A 12,608-nucleotide genomic window follows, 5' to 3' on the forward strand; every position below is an offset into this window, starting at 1 on the left:
ACATCAAGATTACACCACAAACACTTTACAACCAATATGTCCAAGGACAAGTTAGCCCGTTTTTATCATCATATAAATCCTATATGTGACAGATGTAATTCGAAGGTGGCTTTCCTGACATGTTTTGGTCCTGTCCCCTTTTGGAAAAATATTGGAAAGATATTTTTAACATTATTTCATCTGTATTGAATATTGATTTACAACTTCATCCTATTACTGCAATTTTGGGTTACCAATGATGGAATCTCGCCATTTATCTGCTTCTGCTCGTCGTATGATCGCCTTTGTCACATTAATGGCCAAGCGATCCATTTTGTTCAAATGGAAGGATCCAATACCTCCCACCACTTTTCAGTGGTTTTCTCAAACTATAGCATGTTTAAACTTAGAAAAAATTAGGAGTGGTACTGTTGATCCTTCGCTTAAATTTGAGGAAGTTTGGAGTCCATTTATTCGATATTTCCATATGATATAAGCTGACCTTTTTCAGATCCCTTTCAATAACCCTTGAATGCAGAGGAGAGGAGTTGACAACATAGTAATGTTTTTTTTCCTTTGAATTGAAGAAATATCAGTCCAGTTTTTTTTTTGAAGCTTTTGGTTTTTTTTTGGTTTATTATCAATATTATATTTTTTTGATTGGGGGTTCTTCTTTCATATAATTAAATTCCATTTCTTTTCAATCTTTCCTTTTGTATTTGTTCACTTAATAAGAGAACGGGAGGTCTAGATTACTTTTTTTTAAACCTCTTGTGATTACATATATTAACTGTTATGATCGCTATCCTGATCTCTTTGCACCACATGTAGAATTACTAATGTTATATGTTATTTTGTACTAATTTGAAAATTAATAAAAAGATTGAAAAAGAAAAGAAATAACCAATGTGAGGTAATATAAGAAGCACAATTTGCACATTAACAATTCTCCCAACCATCAACGTGTTGATAGCCAAATTAGTTTTTAGATGGTGTTTTGTCAGTTAGGACACCAGGAATAACTCACATTCCCTAAAATTATGCTACAGAACATATCACATTCATGTTTTGAAAATAGAAGGGGCCTTGGTTTAACAACTCAAAAAGACACTTGCCTAAAAATTATAGCATGATACTAAATGGACCTTGCATATTTGTGCAAATGAAGGCTGGGTGGGGGTGGAAGAAGAATGGCAGGGGTCCTATGGAACGGTGTGGGACAGAAAGGGCAAGGCAAAAATCACATGGGCTGGAGTGGAGAGTATAGTGCTGGAGGGAAGATGGGAAGATCAGAGGTCTCAGGGAAGAGAGACAGAGAGAGACCACTGGGCTGACTGAATCTCCAACTCTCCAGAGTACTGAGGACAAGATCAGTGCTCCAACTTCCAGGAATGTAACTTAATGCACACTCTGCACTGATATTGAATTAGATGTGCAAGGGCTACTCATGCTGGAAGTGCCTAGTTAAAGTTTCTAGAACAATGCAGAACGATGTGGAAATAGTCAATGTTAGAATTCATTCCACGTGAAGTTTAATTTGAGTAGCATCAAAATAAACAGAAGTTTACTTCCAATTATGCAGCACTCCGTGTTGCTCTAGAATGGCAGCACTGATTTTGTACAACTTGAACTAAACTACTAAATTCAAATGTAACTTATCAACTACACACATAACAAGAGCAGATATGTGGTGTAACCGACATTCCAATGGTACAAAATCACCATCAGAAAATATGCCACTCTACAGTCATCCTTGTCCATCATCTCCTTTTGTTGACCCATAATGTCTGCTTAAATCCTGATGTATTGAACAAATCTTTGCCTTCCTTCATTGCTCTCTATAATCTCCACCATCTCGCCACCACATTCATACTGGCGTATTTTTTGTTGTTTCTCTTCCTATCTATTCCTGCTATGGATGGCAAAATGTTCAGCTACCTCAGCCGTCCTCTTAGGAACATCAATTTCCAGTCAAGACTTGGGACTAAACTGTCATCCATCTTCCAAATTATTCCCTTTCAGTGGTTCATTTTCCTTATCCTTATATACAAAATGCTTTGAGGTACACCTTTATCCAAGAGCCACTACGTAACTTCAGAATGTTTTGATTCGATTTTACTTCTCCATTAACCTTCAGAGGCAATCAACCAACTTGGATAAATGTGGCTTTACAATTCTGATGGCATTTAATGCTTCTTTACAATACATGTTGATTTGAGGACAACACAAGGTTAATAAGAATGTCATATTTTTGTCACACCTTTAAAGGATTAAATGTCCTTGGCCTTTCAAAATTACTTCAAAAACTTCAAAATTAGTTTATTATTGTCACATGCACCAAGATATAGTGAAAAGCTTTTGTTTGGCCTTTAAAGGATTAAATGTCACAACTAACACGATTATACGAGTCAACATATAAAGAGTAAACATCCAGTTTTCATCCAACCCAAATCTTTTGTTTTGAATTCTGGTATTTATACAAATCATTTTTACATCAAAACTTTCTGAAAAATTTTAGAAAACAAAATACTTGGAATGCCGTAGCATTTACCCAGGCAAGCATGGCAGCTATTTTACACTTAAAAAAAATTATGAGGTTTAAGACTATTCAATCTTCATTGATGATACTCACCCAGGGCCCAGGATACCAGAAGTTGCATTGGGCTTTGAAAGATGCTATGGGATATTCAATGGGTTTCTAAATCGGCAAAGGCAACAGAGTTTATTATGTCACCTGATATTTAACACCTTCAACAATGCAGAATGCAGTTCCGCTGCAGTCAGATATCATTACAACCTGATACAAGGAACAACCTTGCAATCTTCTTGTGCATTTCTATATACCAATTTGTATTAAACCGGTTTTTAATCCAGCTACCAAATTTGACAGTTCCATATATTCACCTCTGGAATTAAATAACTTCAGAATAAATCTGTGAAGTTGAAACATCTACTGATGAAACTAACTCTATTTAAAACAAACATGGCTGATGAACTAGAATTTAAGTCAATTAATGTTACACAGGATTTGAGTTTCATGCAGTAGATTTTGAATGATTTTTCAAGAGCCATCCCAAAATATCTACCTGCTAACCACTTCTGCAGAATTGACTCTTTTGTAATAATTGTGATGTCAAACATAGGGAAGGAAAGATGATGCTTTATCAACATTGGTACAACTCATCAATGGGGCGTGGTTCCAGATTATGTCAATTTTTATTATCACCTCACTTCCAAGGCCTGCTCATGAACCATTATCTGGTGCCGATGTATAAAAATAGCTACAAAAGTCCTAAAATGCTGAACATATTGTAGTTCCTGGAGGTTGATTATAGGCCCTCTGGATCTAAAATGCAACTGGGTTAGGTTTGCTATAACATGCATATACATTCTTTTCATGTTGGGCATACGAGGGGAAGGTACAAAACAATATTAAAGCATAATTTGAAACAGAAATCCTACTTTGGATAACAGAGATTAGTGAAATTCAGGGAGTTAAGAAATCACAGAAATAGAAAAATATATGAAAGTCTTGAAAACATGTCAAGTATGGACAATGTTCACATCAGAACTGGAGTAATCTGGTTTCTATGAAACAGGAGACTTAAGATTCAATGCAGGTCAAGCAAGTCATAAACCTTTGTTTTAGTATGTGAACTATTCAAGCTTAGAATATTCTGATCCCAAGGGCTTCATGTTAGTTCCCAGGATAGTTCTTCCTTTAACAAGTGTGAAGATGTATTACTTGTGAAAGCTACACGACAATAGTTAAAGCATTGTTGTAGCTCATGCCTGTCTGCAACCCATAACGACATAGAAAGACATTCATACAATTCAAAGAGGGAAGAAGGCATTTTAATTAACATCAGATTAACTGCACTATGCTACATAGCCAGGTGACCAATTTAACAGATATTTACAGAGAATAAATATAACACTGCCAATACGTTCAGAAAAGATTTTTAAAATCAATAAATAGAAGGAACTGTACATGTATTTTAAACAGTGTAGCTAAAACAAATCATACCTCAAGTTTATAAATTTATTAAGCCTATAGGTAACATTACTTTTCAATTAGTATTATTAGTATATTAGTATGTGGAAAGAGTGAGCAGCTTCAAGTTCCTGGGCGTCAGCATCTCAAAGGATCAGTCCTGGGCCTAACAAATTGATGCAATCACGAAGAAGGCACACCAGCAGTGCTACTTCATTAGGAGTTTGAGGAGATTTGTATGTCACTAAAGACGCTTGCAAATTCCCATAGATGTACAGTGGAGAGCATTCTGACTGGTTGCATTACAGCCTAATATGGAGGCTCCAAGGCACAGGATCGCAGGAGGCTGCAGAGGGTGTAGACTCAGCCAGCTCCATCATGGGCACAACCCTCCCCACCATCGAGGACATCTTCAAGAGGCAGTGCCTCAAGATGGCGGCATCCATCTTTAAGGATCCTCACCAACTGGGACATGATCTCTTATTACTACCATCAGGGAGGAGGTACAGGAGCCTGAAGACCCACACTCAACAATTCAGGAGCAGCTTCTTCCCCTCTGTCATCAGATTTCTAAACGGTCCATGAACACTACCTCATTAGTCTTTTTTTTTTGCAGTATTTATTATATAATTTAGAGCTTTTTATGTCTGCACTGTACTGCTGCCGCAAAACAACAAATTTCACATCATGTAAAACAATGATAATAAACCTGATTCTAAACTATCCACAAGTAGTTAGCCAGCATTTGCATAGCGCTGCTAATGCACCGTTTTAGAAATGATGGATGCTTTCTGGATTAATATTCTCAGCCCCTACAATCTTCAAAATGTTCTTGCTCCATAGATTCAGCCTATAGTAATTCTTCATTACTAACCAATGAAAAAGGCATCCATTAATATAATCTTTTCGACGTTCAGCACATTTTCAATAGTACTCATCTTTACTCCAGTGTGATATAAAAGTGCAAACTCAATTTATAAAAAATTGAAAGTATACTAATGATTATTTTAAAATGACCCTGTGATTGATGGCTTTACTGTGGTTATTGGAATATTTATGAAAAATTAGTTATAGCTTCCATATAGACTTTGGGAATGGGCCATTATAGTTTTAATACACCTTGTGGCTTTCAGATTACTCAACCTCCATTAACGAAGTACTTTGGAAAAGTATTTGAATTTTAATCATTGAAAAGATGCATTGCATTATTGCAGTTTTGTCAAAGTGACAACCTTACATTGCAAGCAGGAGACAAGAAATTCTGCAGATGCTAGAATCTGGAGCAATACACAAAAAGTGCTGGAGGAACTCAGCAGGTCAGGCAGCATCTGTGGAAGGAAATAAACAGTCAACGTTTCAGGCTGAGACCCTTCATCAGGACTGTAAAGGAAAAGGGCAGAAGCCAGAATAAGGTGGTGGCGAGAGGGGGAGGAGCACACGCAGGCAGGCAATAGGCGAGTGCAGGTGATAGGGGGAAAGTAGGTGGGTTGGGGGGGGCGGGAGAAGATGTAATAAGCTGAGAGGTGATAGGTAGAAGAGACAAAGGGCTGAAGGGGGGGCGGAATCTGGTAGGAGAGGGTAGTGGACCATGGAATAAGGAATGGAGGAGGGGAGGAGAAGAGATGGGTGGGTCATCAAGGCAGGGGAAGGGAGCCACAGGAATAAAGGAAGGCAAAGATGGGGGGGGGGGGGGGGGTCTACCAGAAGTTAGAGAAATTGATGTTGAGGCCATCAAGTCGGAGACTCCCAAGGTGGAATACAAGGTGTTGTTCCTCCAACCTATGTCTGGCTTCAACATGGCAGTAGAGGTGGCCATGGATACACATGTCAGTATGGGATGGGATGTGGAATTGAAGTGGGTGGCCAGAGGTTCTAGCTGTTGCGACAGATGGAGCAAAGGTGCTCGACAAAGTGGTCACCCAATCTGCGTCACATTGCAAGCAAATTGCATTAACTCATATTACATTAAATACTGGAGAGCTGACCTAACTATTTTTCTAAGGTTCTAGCATGACCTCCATACTCTCATTTTAAGAAGGGCAAGCATAAAGTGTGCCTTCTTGACAACCAGTGGGCTGTCTTTCTACCTTCAGGAAATATTGTACTGTACCAATGCACTTTCTTATATCGCAGCCTTATTTTTTAGTCCCCAAATGGATTACCTCACATTTCTTTATATGGAATTCCATTTGGAACTTTTTTGTCCATTTGACCATTCCATTTATATCTTCCTGCAGCCTATAATTTTCTTCTTCACTACTAATTTTGGTATCATCAGCATTCTTAATTATGGCTCCAACATTTAAATCCAATTCTTAGTATCAAAAACCACCAAGACCACCATGGGACTTAACAGTGAACCTTGTAGAAAGCCCACCAACTGAAGCCTTCCAGTTTCTAAAACTCATGTCAACATTATCCTTTGCTTTCTGCAGGTAGGTATTTTGGGTCCAAGTTGCCACTTTCTCTTCCATTATCAAGCACATTATATCTCAAAGATCAGCCTGCATTTAGAGGAATTAGTGGGAGATTAAGAACAATCTGTGATAACAACTTGGATGTTTTAGACTTAACTGTTTACAAGTTAGGAATCAGCCAGTTTGAGTGACTCTGTGAAGAACATAGAGTTGTGCTTTGTCCCAAAATATGCCATAAATCAAGTCTTAGTTGAGTTCTGCATTGACAAAGCCATATTTGCTCTTCTCCTACTCATTGTTTTAATTCCTTGGGGTCTTTGCAAGTCCTCTCTCCTTTTGTTGTTTTATTGTAAAGCATAAACTACTTTTATCTTACACCCTGCATTTCCCTAGCCCTAACTTTATTTTACTTTCAACCAGTCTTTCCATACCAAGGCCTAGACCGGTAACATGAAAACACAAGTTCAAATCCCAACCCAACAGCTGGGGGAATTTCAATTAAGTTCATCAAATAAACTGGAACTTAAAAATGCTTGAAATGGCAACCATAAAATTACTCATCCACCTCATAGACATCCTTCAGGGACTTTGAATATTCACAGATTCAAACCTTGTAGCCTTTGTCCGAATACTCATGAATGTCTGGCAACCTTAATTTGTAATCTTTGGTGTGCAGAGCCAGCAGTTCAACCTTGGTTCAGAAAGGCAAGCCTGCTCTGATATGTGTTAGAGCTTTTTAGTTGGTACCAGGTGTACCTAAAAATGAAGTGCCAACTAGAAAGCTGCAACACATGTCTGAGCTAAGCATCAAAAACAGCATGTGCTAGACAGAACTAAGCGACTCCAAAATCAAACACCTGCCATCTTGTCTCAATAATGAACTGTGCTGGAAAATTAAACAGCTAATTCAAGAAGTTAGTTCCAAGAACCTAGCCATCTTCAACAAGACAAATGCCAACTCTTGATTGACAAAGGTTGAAGCACCTCTGACCATTTTTGGTGTCTTCCCAAGTTCCCTGCCATCACAGAGGCCAGTCTTTAGCCAATTTTATTAATTGCGTGAGATATCAAGAAACAGCTGGGACCAGACATCTCGGTTATAGAGACATGCACTCCAGAACCAGCCATGGCTGTGGCCAAGGTGTTCCAGTCAAGTTACAACAGAGGCATCTACCAAACAATGCTGAAAATTGCGCAGGTATACCCTGCCACAAAAAGCAGGGTAAAAAATCATTTTAGTTAATTTCCATCCAAACTATTATCAAACAACAAAAATGTAAACAGCACTTACTAGTAACTTGCTCACCAATGTTCAGTTTGAATTTCACTCGGTTCCAGACCATGTGGTTCAAACATGAATAAAAGAGCTGAATTACTGACTACCCTCGATCTCAAGATGGCATTTGGCCAAGTGCAAAATCAAGAAATCCTTGTAAAACCAAATTTAAATGGGAATTCTGGGGAAGCTATTCACTAGTAGACATAACCGCTCACGGAAAGGAAGATACTTCAATTGGAGCTTAATCATCTCATCCCCCGACCATAGCTACCCAAGTTCTTCAGGGCTCTGTCCTAGACCCAACTATTTTGAATTTTTTTTAATGATATTTCTTTCATATGTTCAGAAGTGGGGACGTTTAAGGATTATAACATAATGGTCAATCCATTTTGCAAATCTTCAGAAAATGAAGCAACCTATGCCTGCACACAGCAAGGCCTAGCCAACATTCAGGTGTGGACTAATTTGTGGTATGCAGCCTTTGTGTCGCATAGGTGCCAGGCAATGACCACCTCTAAGAAAAAGCCTAACCACTTACCCTCAACACTCAATTACAATCAGCTGATTGTCACACCATTAAGATTTTGGGCCATTGCTGACCAACCACATAAATACTGTGGCTATAAGAAAACACCAGGGATTGGAAGTTCTGCAGCAAGTGGTTAACCTCCTGATTCTCCAAAGTATTTCTGTCAAACACAAAGCGTACGACAGTACTCCACACCTAATTGAAAGAGTCCAACTCCAACACTCAAGAAACTATCTCCTATACAAAGCAACCCACTTGATATTCTCTCCTTTCACCACTGGCACACCATGACTGCAATACGCACTATTTACAAAATACATTGAAGTTACTCATTAAAGATTACATGCACAGTATCTCCAAAACCCATGAATTCTACTGCCAAGGACAAGAGCACTAGGTGCATGAGAATGCCACCAATTGCAGATTCCCTTCCAAATCATACATCATCTTGAAAGCTGCAAATGCAAACAGATGGGACTAATTTACTGGGCAACACAGTCAGCATGGATGAGTTGGGCTGAAGGGCATTTCCATGTTGGATGAATCTATGACTCTCAATTATTTGCCATTCTCTAGATGGTGGAAAGGGATGCAGTGAAAGGACAGTTGTTGCACAGTGGCAGAGCCCTTGACTGCCTCTCGTATATTTCACACACCTCTTATCACTCCTTGGCCTCCTGGGCAGAGAAAGAATAGAGTTCCCCTGGTCTTACCTTCCACCTATCTGCCTCTGCATTCAACACATCATCCTTCGCAATTTCTGCTAGCTCCACCAAGATTAAAGCAGCAGGCACTTATTCCCCCTCCCTCCCTTTCAACATTTCCAAAGGGATGGTGCAATTTGCTACTTTCTGGTCTGATCTGATCTTCCATTGCTGCTGACAACTTCCCATCATTTGGCACTTTCCCCACACAAACACAGGAGGTGTAACACTCGTACTTTCACCTTTTCATTTTCTGCCATCCAGGGACTCTGTCTTTCCCAGTGAAAGAGTGATTCACCTGCAATTCTTCCAATCTGTTGTACTGCATTCTGTATTCACAATATGATCTCTTCCACGGAGAAACCAAACGCAAATTGGGGGATCACTTTACGGAGTCTGCAGGAGCGACAGATTAATCTGATCTCAACTGTTCCTTAACTACATTATTTCATGCTGGCAGAGAAATTCCTCTTGTTCCACCCATTGCCCTCTTCCACCTTCTCTGTTACCAAAACAGACTTAGAATATAGAACAGTACAGCACAGGAACAGGCCCTTCGGCCCACAATGTTGTGCCAAATTAAACTTGTAATTAAACGCCTATCTAAACTAATCCCTTCTGTCTACACAGTGGCCATATCCCTCCATTCTCTGCACATCCGTGCGCTTATCTAATAGCCTTTTAAACACCTCTATCATATTTAATACCCCTGGCAGTGCAGTCCAGGCACCCACCACTGTGTAAAAAAACTTGGCCCGCACATCTCCTTTGAACTTGTCCCCTCTCACCCTCTAGTGTTAGAGCATTTCAACCCTGGGAAAAAGATACCAGCTCTCTACTCTATCTATGCCTCTCATAATCTTAGACATTTCTATCAGGTCTCCCCTCAGCCTCTGACGCTCCAGAGAATACAACCCAAGTTTGTCCAATCTTTCCCTATAGAACATGCCCTCTAATCCAGGCAGCATCCTGGTAAACCTCTTCTGCACCTTCTCCAAAGCCTCCACATCCTTCCTATAACGGGGCAGCCAGAATTGAATGCAATACTCCACATACAACCTAACCAGAGTTTTATAAAATTGCATCATAACTTCCTGACTCTTGAACTCAATGCCTCAACTAATAAAGGCAAGCATGCCATATGCCTTCTTTACCACCCCATCAACCTGTACAGCTACTTTTAGGGAGCTATGGACTTGGACCCCAAAATCCCTCTGTACGTCAATACTGTTAAGGGTCCTGCCATTAACTGTATACTGTCCCTTCACATTTGATCTCCCAAAGTGCAATACCTCACACTTGGCTGGATTAAACTGCGTCTGCCATTTCTCTGCCCATATCTGCAACTGAGCTATATCCAGCAATATTCTATGGCAATCTTCTACACTCGCCAGAACACCAATTTTTGTATTGTCTGTGGACTTACTAATCCACGCATCCACATTTTTATCCAAGTCATTTATACATATTACAAGCAGCAGAGGTCCCAGTACGGATCCCTGTGGAACACCACTGGTCACGGAACTCCAGCCAGAATAAATCCCATTGACCACTGCCCTCTATGGGCAAGCCAATTACAAATCCAAACAGCTAAGTCACTGTGGATCCCATTCATCTTAATCTTCTGGATGAGCCTCCCATGAGGAACCTTGTCAAAAACCTTGCTAAAATCCATGTAGATGACATCCACAGCTTTACCTCCATCGATCACCTTTATCACCGACTTGAAAAAATTCAATCAAATCAGTAAGATGTAACTTGCCCCACACAAAGCCATGCTGACTGTTCCTGAAACCTTAACTGCTTCCCTTCCACAGCTGCTGCCTGACCTGCTGAGCTTTTCCAGCATTTTCTATTTTTATCCAATAGGTTAAATATACCCAGTGTCAATGCTAGAAAATCTCAGCAAAATACCACTCCACCATTAAACTTGACATGGGGTCCAACAATGGAGCAAACAGATTTAGTGCTCCTAATCTGTCAGCAAGTCAGGGACTTCTATGTTTGTAAACACACGCATGGAAGTCCTGGACTTGCTGTCATTTATGATTCACAAGAGACTTCAGATGTTGGGTAGTCAATGTTCTGGGTCAAGACCCTTCATCTGGACAGAGTCTCAACCCAAAACAGTGACTGCCAATTTCCCTCCACAGATGCTTCCTGACCTGCTGAGTTCCTCCAGCATCTTGATTGTTGCTTACTGTCATTTAAATGGCTAAACATTAGCAGTTCCATTTGGAATCACTGGCAATAGCTAATGAGTTCCAGCCTAATGCATTATACTACAGATTGATTTCAAAATCACCAGGTGTCTTGTTTATATAATATATTCTAGAAATTGATCCCATACTGGCCAAAATGCTCACTACCAACAGCATTTTTAATATGGATATTGAAATGGCTCAAAATGACACAGAAGATGGTTTGTGAACTTCTTTATAATGGTTTATTATAAATATACCAAATAAAATTTGGAGTTATACAAACCCTACCTTCTGGAGCTATTCAGCCCAACTATTTATATCTTCTAATTTTGGATTCTCCCGATAGAAACATTTTCTCTGTGCCTACCTTATCAAATCCTTACCTTACTTAACTCATGCCATTAAGGTTACAAATGGTTTGACATACATTTACAGGGAAGGGAGCAATAATAGGTGTAGAAAGTTCAATACAAAAATAAATATGTTTCTAAGTAAATGTCAGAACCAAGTTCAAGGTAGGTAGGTCAGTATCAGGGGTCATCTGGTGATTTCATCCTCTTCAAGCTTCAATTACATAATTCAGGATGGCATTTATATCCTTTGGATAAAATTACACCCTTGTAATTTACCCTTGTTTACCCTCCTCGTACATACCCACATCAGCTGTCTCTTACACCCACAAATTAATTTAATGTTAAAGCCAGAATGTAATAATATTTAGACAATAGTTTGACTGGAAGTTCATATTTTTACACAATACAGCGCAATAATAAAAAAAATAGGTTTTAAATGACATTCATCGTTAAAAATCAGCCCATCAAAACATCAACAAAGCATTATTCATTATCTATCCAAATTTCTATCCAGAAAACGATTTGAACGGATAAATCCTTCACTTCACATCCTGACCCAGAGAAGAGTAAATGGCAGTCCATCTGTTGTGTATATGATTCAAACCTTTGTAATTGGGATTCCAAACCAACCTTTCACACAAAGCGATCCATGCACCACGGAATTTAAAAACCATCCGATAAATTATACATGTCGTAAATTTTCTGACTAACCATGCTACAGCTTCAAAAGGAAATGCAGTACACTCATTTATTAAACAAAGGTCTGGGTTCCGCGGTTCGGGTTCTGAAACACTCCCGTAATACAAACCATCCGCATGTATAAAACAGCAATCACCTGACGTTCAACTAATAGCTTGCGTTAAAACAAGGTTTTTCTTTACTATTGGTTACAGTTCCAGTGAAGGTTTTTTTAAGTTAATGATTTCGAATTCAATTCCGCATGTACACAATGCCAGCAGCTGGATGTTTAAAAGAGACTGTCGTTGCTCATGTGCATGAAAGATGTTATAAAATACACACATGCCAGAGCTCAAAATATTATATTATATTTCTAATTACTTGAAACACCAAGCAATCACAAGTTTTAATATTTTATAGGCCTTACGATAATTCCAATTTGCAATATGGACCAAACTATTCAATCGATTG

General features: G+C 39.1%; 1 protein-coding gene across 1 annotated transcript in view; it reads right to left on the reverse strand.

Annotated features, from left to right (window-relative positions):
• Nucleotides 1-12,608, reverse strand: part of LOC127570043 (echinoderm microtubule-associated protein-like 5) — a 140,614-nt gene that overhangs the window by 127,022 nt on the left and 984 nt on the right.

The sequence above is a fragment of the Pristis pectinata genome, chromosome 1, assembly GCF_009764475.1.
Source record: "Pristis pectinata isolate sPriPec2 chromosome 1, sPriPec2.1.pri, whole genome shotgun sequence".
NCBI classification, from domain to species: Eukaryota; Metazoa; Chordata; class Chondrichthyes; order Rhinopristiformes; family Pristidae; genus Pristis; species Pristis pectinata.